General features: G+C 48.5%; 1 protein-coding gene across 6 annotated transcripts in view; it reads left to right on the forward strand.

Moving 5' to 3' along the window:
- LEKR1 (leucine, glutamate and lysine rich 1) overlaps nucleotides 1–6,933 on the forward strand; it is a 231,856-nt gene extending 224,923 nt beyond the window's left edge. For all 6 annotated transcript variants that reach the window (XR_009261914.1, XR_009261913.1, XR_009261911.1 and 3 more), the window contains 2 exons: nucleotides 3,563–3,820; nucleotides 4,065–6,933. The gene's annotated coding sequence lies outside the window, so the exon portion shown is untranslated. The remainder of the gene's footprint in view (nucleotides 1–3,562; nucleotides 3,821–4,064) is intronic.
- Nucleotides 6,934–9,383: the final 2,450 nt, after the last annotated feature.

Below are 9,383 nucleotides of genomic sequence, written 5' to 3' on the forward strand. Positions count from 1 at the left end.
CGTTAAAGCAAAGCTTTCTATTAAGGTTATCCGGCACTGGTGGGCTTCTAATCAGACATTCTCTGCAGGCAGGAGAATGCTACTATGAAATCCTCCGGTTTTGTATGAAGCAACTCTCCTTTCTACACAGAGACTCTCATTTCTATGGTCTGGCCTGGTGAAATGTGTATTCCTTTATGCTCAGTTTGGTTATTGTAGGCCCGTATCTATGGGCCCACTGATTTCTATGAGAGGATGATTTGTGTAGAAGGAAAGTTGTGTTTTTATTGAATCCTTGGTGATTAGAAAAAACTTAAACCAATTAAGGGTTCCCATCACCTGGAATTTCTTAGGAGGAAGTGACTTTCCAAGGCATGTGGGAATTATCAAGAAAATAATTTTCCCTTGAAATGGTGTGTTGGTACACAAGAGGAGGGCTGGGCAGGATCTCAAGAGGAAGTGGTCGCTCGCACGTGAGGAAATGAGTTGCTATTTTCAAGGCTAGATGAACAGGAGACCAGGGCACATTTTCCTCATTTACCCTTTCATTTTAAAAAGTGGTGGAATTCAGGTACACCTTGATTGTTCTGGTAATAAAGGATACATGAGACATGAGTAGAAAAACCACAAATGGTCAGTAAAAGAAGTAAACCGGGGATCACTTTTTCTCCTGTTTATTAACATTCACACCAAGGCTGTATATTTTGGTTACCATGGTCGCGTGGTATCTGATGTCACAAGCCACATCATATAAAATCACAGAGGCCACGACAGGCAGGAAGAGAGGCCTGGCCTTGTTGTCTGAGTAATACAAACAGCCCAGTGTGTTGGACGTGAGCCTGGGAGTACTGCTGCCTGATGAGCCCAGCCTGGGAGCCGACTGGCCACCATCTCACCTCTTCTCCTGCCTCTGCCTGCCCCCTAGTGGACAGACGAGGGAAAACGTGGGAGTCCACCTGGGGGTCTTTGTGGAAACTGAAATATGGCTCCCTGAGAACCCGCCTCCCCCAGCCCTGTTCCCAGGCACTGTCTGTGGATTTCTTGGAGAATCAGAGCTCCGCCTGGATGCCCTGGAGTCTCCCTCCATTTCTGTGTCATTTTCCAGGGGCCTTTGTCTACCTCTGCTCGCCCTGATCCTCAACTTGCAGTCACCTTCCCTTATGCAGTCCCCACAGGAAACATGCCTTTCCTAGAAAGGACAAATTGTTCATTCTTTGGGTCCTACACGCTGTAGGGAACCAACAGATTACTGTACTATGAAACATGTTCCCACTACAGGAGCCTCATGTGCATCCCATATGTCCATACAGCCATTCATTTATTCATCAGAAACTTACTGGACTCCCGGCCCTGTGCCGGGCTCTGGAGACATGGAAGAAACCAAGCCAAGATTCCTGCCTGGAGGAACCCCCAGCCCAGGAAAGGGACAGCTCATCCATCAATTGCCATGGGATGAGGTCCATTCCACTAAGAAGGTATCAGCGCTGTGCTGTGGGAGCAAAGGCAGTAGGAAAGAGACATTTGGATTTGTCGTGGGTTTTTGCCACAGCACAGTTAGTCCAGCAACTGCTTTGTTCAAATGACTGAGGCAAATAAATGAGGCTGGCACAGGCCATCCTGATACCACACCCCTCTGGAGTACTCTGGCAGTGCTGGGTGTTTTCATCCCTGCCCAAGGCACAGTGATCTGACTGTCCCAGCCTATGTGGATGCTGCTAAAAGAGGCAGACACCACCAGGAGCTCCCTCACATGACGCACTGCCTGATTTTCCCACTGTGGCAGCCCTCGGCTGCTGCCCACACTCTGCTCAGCTTTGCTCACTTCAAGCCTCCCTTAATTTTTCTGAAGCCCCCATTTCCCACATCGCTGATTCACAGATATGGAGGACCTAAGAAGAAAAAAAATAAAATAAAATAATTATCTCAAATGATTCAGGAGCCCTCCTGGACTCTGTGATCTCTGTGTTGACTTTCACTTTAAAAGCCTGAGAGTAATAATATTGTCATCTGTGTAGGCAAAGCTGGAAGGAAAACAGATTAACGTTCTTCTAAACTCCTGCCTCTTGGCAAAAATTAGTGTAGAGAAGACAAATTCTCAGCCCGGGCCTGACAGCCGAGGTGAAGGTAGCTGAAAAGAACCCAGAAGATGACAAGCTCCTGGGGTGAGGGCATCATCTTGTTCCTCTCTCTCTCTCCCTCTCTGTCTCTCTGTCTCTGTCTTTCTCTCTCTCTCTGGCAGTAAATATTTGTCGGAAGAATGGCTGCCGCCCTGAGTGAGTCCTGTCAAGCTGCCTGGGCTCTGGAAGAAACAGGAGTTGGGAAATGAAACCACTGGCAGGCCCTACGCTTGTCAGTTGAAGATTCAGGAATAAGGTGAAGGGACTTTACCTGCTACCAATGTGCTAGGAGAGATGCCACTCAAGAAAGGGTGCAAACACTGGAGCCCCTAAGAAAGGGGGCCTGACAGGTCTCTGCCCAAGTCAGCCCTTCCCCCTTGGCAAAGGAGAGCTGGCACGAATGCCACCCCCCCCTCACCCCCCACCCCCACCCCCAGAGGCAGAGCAGTGTGGCTGGAGGGCGCGAGGACTGACCTGAAATCTGTGGTTTTCCCTGAGGCTGTTTCGGCCCGGGGGGAAGGGGAGTTACACACAACTACAGATGTTGTGCACTCTGCAAATTTTATAATTAGTCTAAAGAAACTCCAACATCCTCTTTTAGGATGGTGTACATTCAAATTCTCTTCCTGTGCCCCAGCTTTAGGTTCCATTAAATGCCCATTTGCCCCGCATTTCCCCCATATACCACCCTCAGTAGCACTCGTAATTCATTTCTTCACTCAACACATACTAACTGAACGCCTGCCCTTTGCCGGGTCAGGCCAGCTACCAAAAATACGGTGTCAGCAAAAACAGACATGGTCCCTGCCCTCATGGAACTTCCACAATAGAAAAGGAGAAACCTTGATCAAATACCTACACGAATTAATGTGACGTTGCAATGTGAGACTGTAATAAGGGGTTTGGTTTCATAAGAGATGTCAGGGAAATCTCTGAGGACATGATGAGTGAAGTAAAATCTGAAGGAACAATAGGATTAACTAGGCCAGGTGGGTCCTGGGTCTCCCTGCGGTGGGATGGTGTCTGTGTCTTCAAAGCCATGAAAAGACTCAAGTGTGACCAGAGCACAGACAGCAAGGCGGGCAGGATACACCACAAGGCTGGGCTCAAGGCAGAGCTGGCCAGGGGAGGTGCCGAAGTGTTTAAGCGGATGGGCAATGTGATCAAATATGCATTTCAAAATGTTGCCCTGTAGAGAAAAACTTGGAAAGGGTCCTAAGTGGATGTCATAAGACCAGTTAGGAAGCCATTACAGGTGAGTTCAAGACTAGGAGGAGACCAATGAAGGAGAGAAAGGGGCAAAATTCTATTTAGGACCAACAATTGTCACAACGTGGTGATGGAACAGATAGGCTTACAGTGTATTCCACACGTGTACAATCTTCCAACAACCTCCCCAGCAATAAGCCCTCTCTTCATGGGCTAGATTACTCTCTGAGATACAAATACAACGTTCTCTTTTTCAGGTTTGTCCCTATGGATGCCTTCATGATTTCTGTCTAGCTTTCTCTAAAAATGAAGTGGAGGAACGTCCGTGATGCCTGGAACATATCAATTCAAAGGTCATGAGTTGAAATGTGATTAACAACTCAGATTACAGGATTGTCAACTTCCAAGCTCCCATGACCTTAACTGAAGGGCTGAAGGGTTGGGTCGAGACCAAGAGGGCTTAACAACACTGTGAGCTGCCATAGCATTGGATGTGCTGAGTGCTCAAAATTCAGGTATTGTCCGGGGCGCCTGGGTGGCGCAGTCGGTTAAGCGTCCGACTTCAGCCAGGTCACGATCTCGCGGTCCGTGAGTTCGAGCCCCGCGTCAGGCTCTGGGCCGATTGGCTCGGAGCCTGGAGCCTGTTTCGGATTCTGTGTCTCTCTCTCTCTGCCCCTCCCCCATTCATGCTCTGTCTCTCTCTGTCCCAAAAATAAATAAAAAACGTTGAAAAAAGATTTAAAAAAAAAAAAAATTCAGGTATTGTCCGATTAATCCACATATTCTTTTACTACACACTTAGGGGACGCTATTATAAGATTCCCGCATCAGCTAGGAATTCAGTTAGCTACCAGATGCCCTCCTGCTGGGATCGTGGCTTCTACAAAACAGCCACTGGCCCATCTCAGGAGCGGTGTTTTATCACTATGCTATGCTAGGCACTAGGGACCGGAAGGTGAAGGAAAGTGTCCTTCCCCCCAGGAGTTGCAGCCTAGCAGGCCCATCAATCAGGATAGCACAGTGCGGTGTGCTACAGCACAGGCAGGGGCAAGGTGCCGTGTCCCCAAGGCAAGGGACAGGAGCTCTGCCTGACTGAATCAGGAAGGTTTTCCAGGAGGCACATCTAAGCCAGGTGTCAAGGGGTAAGCAAGAATTTATCTGGAGAAGAGGAGACTGGTTGTTTCGGGCAGAAAAAAGTAGCTTATACAGAGACACGAAGACACCTAAGAATAAGGTGTGACCAAAAAGTAATGGCCCATGGGTGATGGTGGGGCTATAGCAGGAGGTGAGACTGGAGACGCCACTGGTGGGTCACGTAGGCCCTTCACTACCTGCTTTGGGTACTGGTGTTAGTATTAGAGGTTCTCTTCCTGCATGACAAATCACCCCAAAACTTAGGTGCTTAAAACAACAAACATGTATTCTCTCACCATTCCTGCGGGTCAGGAATCCAGGCATGGTTTAGCAGTCCTCTGACTCAAGGTCTCACGGGCTGCAATCCAGGTTATCAGCCAGGGCTGCAGTTACCTCAAGGTTCGACTGGGGGAGGATCACCTTCCAGGCTCACTTGCCTGGCCGTTGGCCAATCTCAGGTCCTCGCTGGCTGCTTGCTAGAGACATCAGTTCCTTGCCACATGGGCCTCTCCATAGGGCAGCTCACAACTTGGCAGCTGGCAGAGAGAGAGAGAACGAGAGAGAGAGAAAGACAGATGACAGAGACAGAGAAACAGGGAGAGAGGTCGAGAGAAAGACACGGTCTTTTTGTAATCTAATATCAGAAATGACATCCCATCACTTTTGTTCATTCTGTTGAAAGAGACTCACCAGGTCCAGCCCACATGCCCACAGGTGAGGGGGTTTACACAGGGTGTGAATACTCGCAGGTGATGATCACTGGGGTCATTTTAGAGGCTGCCTACCACATACATGAGAGCTATTTAAGACACAATCCCAGCATCATCCCATTCTGCATAAATTATAGAGAGAGACATACAATTTCACTGCCTATGAGGTTGTTTTTGTTGATGGGTACACTCTGGTCCCGAAGAGCCCTGAAGAACAATGTGCTTCATTTCACATCTCTCCCTAAGGATTTTGTACAACCCACTTGGCACTCACGCCGTTATTATTACGTGGATTCAGCCCAAAGCTGCCTGTGTGGGTAGACAGAGGTGGGAAGGTGGGGAGGCAGAGAGAGGAAGTGATCGGGACCCCAGAATGAACGAGAAAAAGGTCACACGCCAACTGAAAATTAGAAATGAATCTGAGTGGAACTAAGTATTGTGGTTGACAGCTCACACACGCGGAGCCAACTTGCCACAGCTTGGCCGCGGACCTTGGTTTTCCCACATGCAACTGAAAATAACTAACATTCATCCTGAGGGAGTGCCACTAAAATAAGTAACTACTGGGAGCTATACCTCACTGTTCATTCAAGCTGGAAGCAGTCTGCAATTACTTGGCTGAAATTAGACACAAATTAAATTGCCACTTCCGGAACCCTTTTCTCCGGTACTATATTGCAAAACAGAAACTGCTTTTTGAACTCTGACGGTTTAGATTGTGTTTCCTTTCTTACAAATAAATGCGATATCCGACAGACTCTCCACAAGGGCAGATTACTGACACTAACCTCTCGGGAGACCTAATCTTTTCAGAAGCCTGGTTTTCTGAGTTGCAGACCTGGGTTTAATTGTTATGGACAGAGTGACAGGCTGGTAAAAGGGACTAGAGAGGAGAGCAACTTGCCCACATTTGAAGTAGAGTGCATGGTGGAGGAGAGAGGGCTAGCAGAGAATTTTGCCCTGAGATATATGTGGATGGCTTTGCTCCCAGTTGTTTTGGTCATCTGAAAGCTCTCAGGCCTGCATCCATCTAATTTTTTTTTTTAATTTTTTCACTCTGTGTTTGAGAGAGAGACAGAATGTGAGCAGGGGAGGAGCAGAGAGAGAAGGAGACACAGAAACCGAAGCAAGCTCCAGGCTCTGAGCTGTCAGCACACAGCTGGACACGGGGCTCGGATTCATGAACCGCGAGATCATGACCTGAGCCGAAGTTGACTGCTCAACCAACTGAGCCACCCAAGGCACCCCATTCTGCATCCATTCAAATATGGAAGTTCTCCTATGATTTTTAAAAACAAAATTAACACACATACGTGAAAACAGTAATAATGATACCTCGAGGGTCTCCCCTCAAACTTGTCTAAGAAGGAACTGGCATGCAGATAATGTGGGTGTTTGGGGGTTTTCTGTTACAAAAGAGCCCTGAACTGTATTATCTCCTTAATAAAACACCATCTTCCTGTCAAGGAAGAACCTGCCATTGGAAGATGTGGACGGATATCAAAGAGCCCAGCTGTGCTGGAACCTAGGAGGCAGTGGAGGCTTTCAGGGGAGGTGGCTTCTCCATAACTTTGAATTCTAACTTCCCTTTGCAGAAGGGCAAAGAGTACTTTCTTCCCGTTGTTGGAGACATTAGTTAGTCACAGATGAAGCACACTTAAAACTAACCCCCACCCCCTTTCACCAGCTCCACACATTCTCACCCTATATACTTATTCTGATCTGGTGAATCTTAGAAGTGACAAATTAAACAAAGAGGTTTCCAGGTATCCTCTCCTCCTCCATGAAGGTTTTCTTTTGCTTTTTTTTTTTTTTTTTTTTGTCTCCATAATTCTTTAACAGAAAACTAAGTCACCTAAGCAAACCTCTACAACCTTGCTTTAATTTTAGGGGTTATTTCATGCCCAGTTTAACTTTTAAAATTATTTTTAGTATCTCCTTTTCCAGACTTCCAGAAAATAGAATGAAGTTAAACGAAATCAAAGTAAACTGAGTAATCTGAAATGAATTGATGTCAGCAGCGATTCCGCAAGCAGCTCTCTCCCACATCACATCCCCCGGGAGTGGTGAGCTCAGCACTGCATTTATTCTGACAGAGCAGAGCGAACACACAGACTCTGGCTGGCTCAGACCAGCTGAAAATCCAAGGCAACCACCCTTTCTGGACAACTTTCTGCCTTTCCAGCACTTAGCATGGCCTGAAAATTCCTGTCTGGGGAGGCAGGACTTTTAAGTCCTAGCAGGACAAAGTCATTCACTTAACAGTGACAACTTGAAGAGCCAGTTGGTGGAAGGGCCCCACTTTCTTGCCCCCTCCAGCCCACTGATCCAAACCTCCTAGAGGCCATCCCACCTGCAACTGGCCTAGAGGCCGGATAACCTCCGACTTGGACATCAAAAGTTAGCAAAGTGCAGGAAGGACGGAGGGGATCAACAAGGGCAAAATCAAAATGCTGATATCTCATTTGCTTTCGCCGTGCAGGTAACTTGGATTCCCATCCTTTTTCCTTCTCTGATTTCAAAAAAAAAAAAAAAAAAAAAAACCCTAAAAATTCTTAAGTTCTGAGGAGGGACTCTGCAGCAGGAAGAGGAATAAGATCACAGGATGAGTAGGGAAAAGGCTGCACGTGTTCTCTCCCCCACGTCCTCTCCCCTGTCACCCCAACACGCGCGCGCTTCAACCAGTGTGTAAAAATAGCTGCCTGGGTTTTGTTATTCATCCGTAAGCAGGAATGATGGGCGGGCTTCTCCCTGCACTGCCTGCTGCCCTTGAGTAGCTTGTACTATCAGGTGACGCCTCACGACTCCCAGTCCCCACCCCTCGCCAGATAAAAGTCTTCCGTGACGTTAGAAATTTTCATTTTAATGGAGAAGAAAACCCGCCCCGCTTTCCGCGTCGGCGGGGCGGGAGCTCCCCTCCTCCACGCCCTAGGCCCCAGCGGCGCGAGAGCGGTTCCATCTGTGCTCGGACATAACGGCCTCTCTGTGCCTCCCGGCACGTCCAGCGCGAGGGCGTCCGGGCCGGAACACGCCCTCCCGCACGGGGCACAGCTTTCCCAGGGGCCTGGGGAGAGGCTCTGGCCTTTCCTAATGAGGGCCAGGCGCCTCCCCTGTGGGCTCGGTCCAGGCAGGCGCACCCCGTCCCCGCGGGGTACACTGATTCCTTCAGGGGGTGGGGGGGAGTCGCGGACGATGCCTGCACAGCCTCCCCGGCGACCAGAGCTGGCGCATGCGTGGAGAGGCTCCGGGCGCTGGCGGCCTGTGGCGGCGCATGCGCCAGCCAGCCTTGGGGCCGGGGGCTGTCCGCGGAGATTGGAGCTCCTCTGGTTTAGGCCCTTGTCTGTTTCCTGGCAGCACCTCAGGGACACTGCAGCATTGGAAGAGAGCCACAGAATGCTTAGAGCTCCTTAGAGAGCATCTGTTTCATGCCTCCATTTTACAGATGAGGAAATAGAGCCAAAGAGGCGATGGGAAGTGACCAAAGCTGCATTTCTGAATTCTGGCACCTGCGACCAGATCCAGCTCTTATTGGCCTGCTTTAGGTACTTAAGCATTTATCAAGCTCCTGGATACTATATACTAAACGTATGCATTGTATGAAAGAGAGCCACGAATGCATCAGAAGCAGTGTAACCATGCCTGCTCCAGACTTGGGCATAGAATGAGACAGACCTGGCTTTGATTTGATGATTTGCAGGACTACACCACTAGCTGGATGGCCTTAGTGATACTTGGCTAAGGTCTCTAAGTTGTAGTTCCCCGGTCTGCAAAAAAGGAGATAAAACAGGACTTACTGCTAGGTTGCAGAGTTTAAATGAGATAAGGTGCACATTGCTTAGCATGGTCACTGCACGTGGAAGGCATTCAAATAAATGTTCGTGCAATATTTTGAGAGGTAAAAGTGCTAGGCACATAGGCGTTCATGAGACAAACATGATACTCATTTCCAGACGGAAGTCAGGCAGAACAAGAGGGAAGGTACTTTCCCCAGTGAGGTACTGGGCGAGACTTACACAGGGTTACGGGACCTGGCACTACAGAGACAAGAGAAATGGTCTCTGTTTATCTTTCCACTAGCTGCTCCCACCCAGCCCTCTCCTCTTCCTCCTTTTCCAACTCTCACCGTGACTCATGGTGGCTGCAGAGAGACATCAGAACCTCTTATCAGAGTGAAATGGGTTCTGTGAAGTAGTTTAATTTATGTTTGAAGTTCTACTTTTTTTTTTTTTTTTTT

This window comes from Neofelis nebulosa, chromosome 5 (assembly GCF_028018385.1).
Source record: "Neofelis nebulosa isolate mNeoNeb1 chromosome 5, mNeoNeb1.pri, whole genome shotgun sequence".
Classification (NCBI taxonomy): Eukaryota; Metazoa; Chordata; class Mammalia; order Carnivora; family Felidae; genus Neofelis; species Neofelis nebulosa.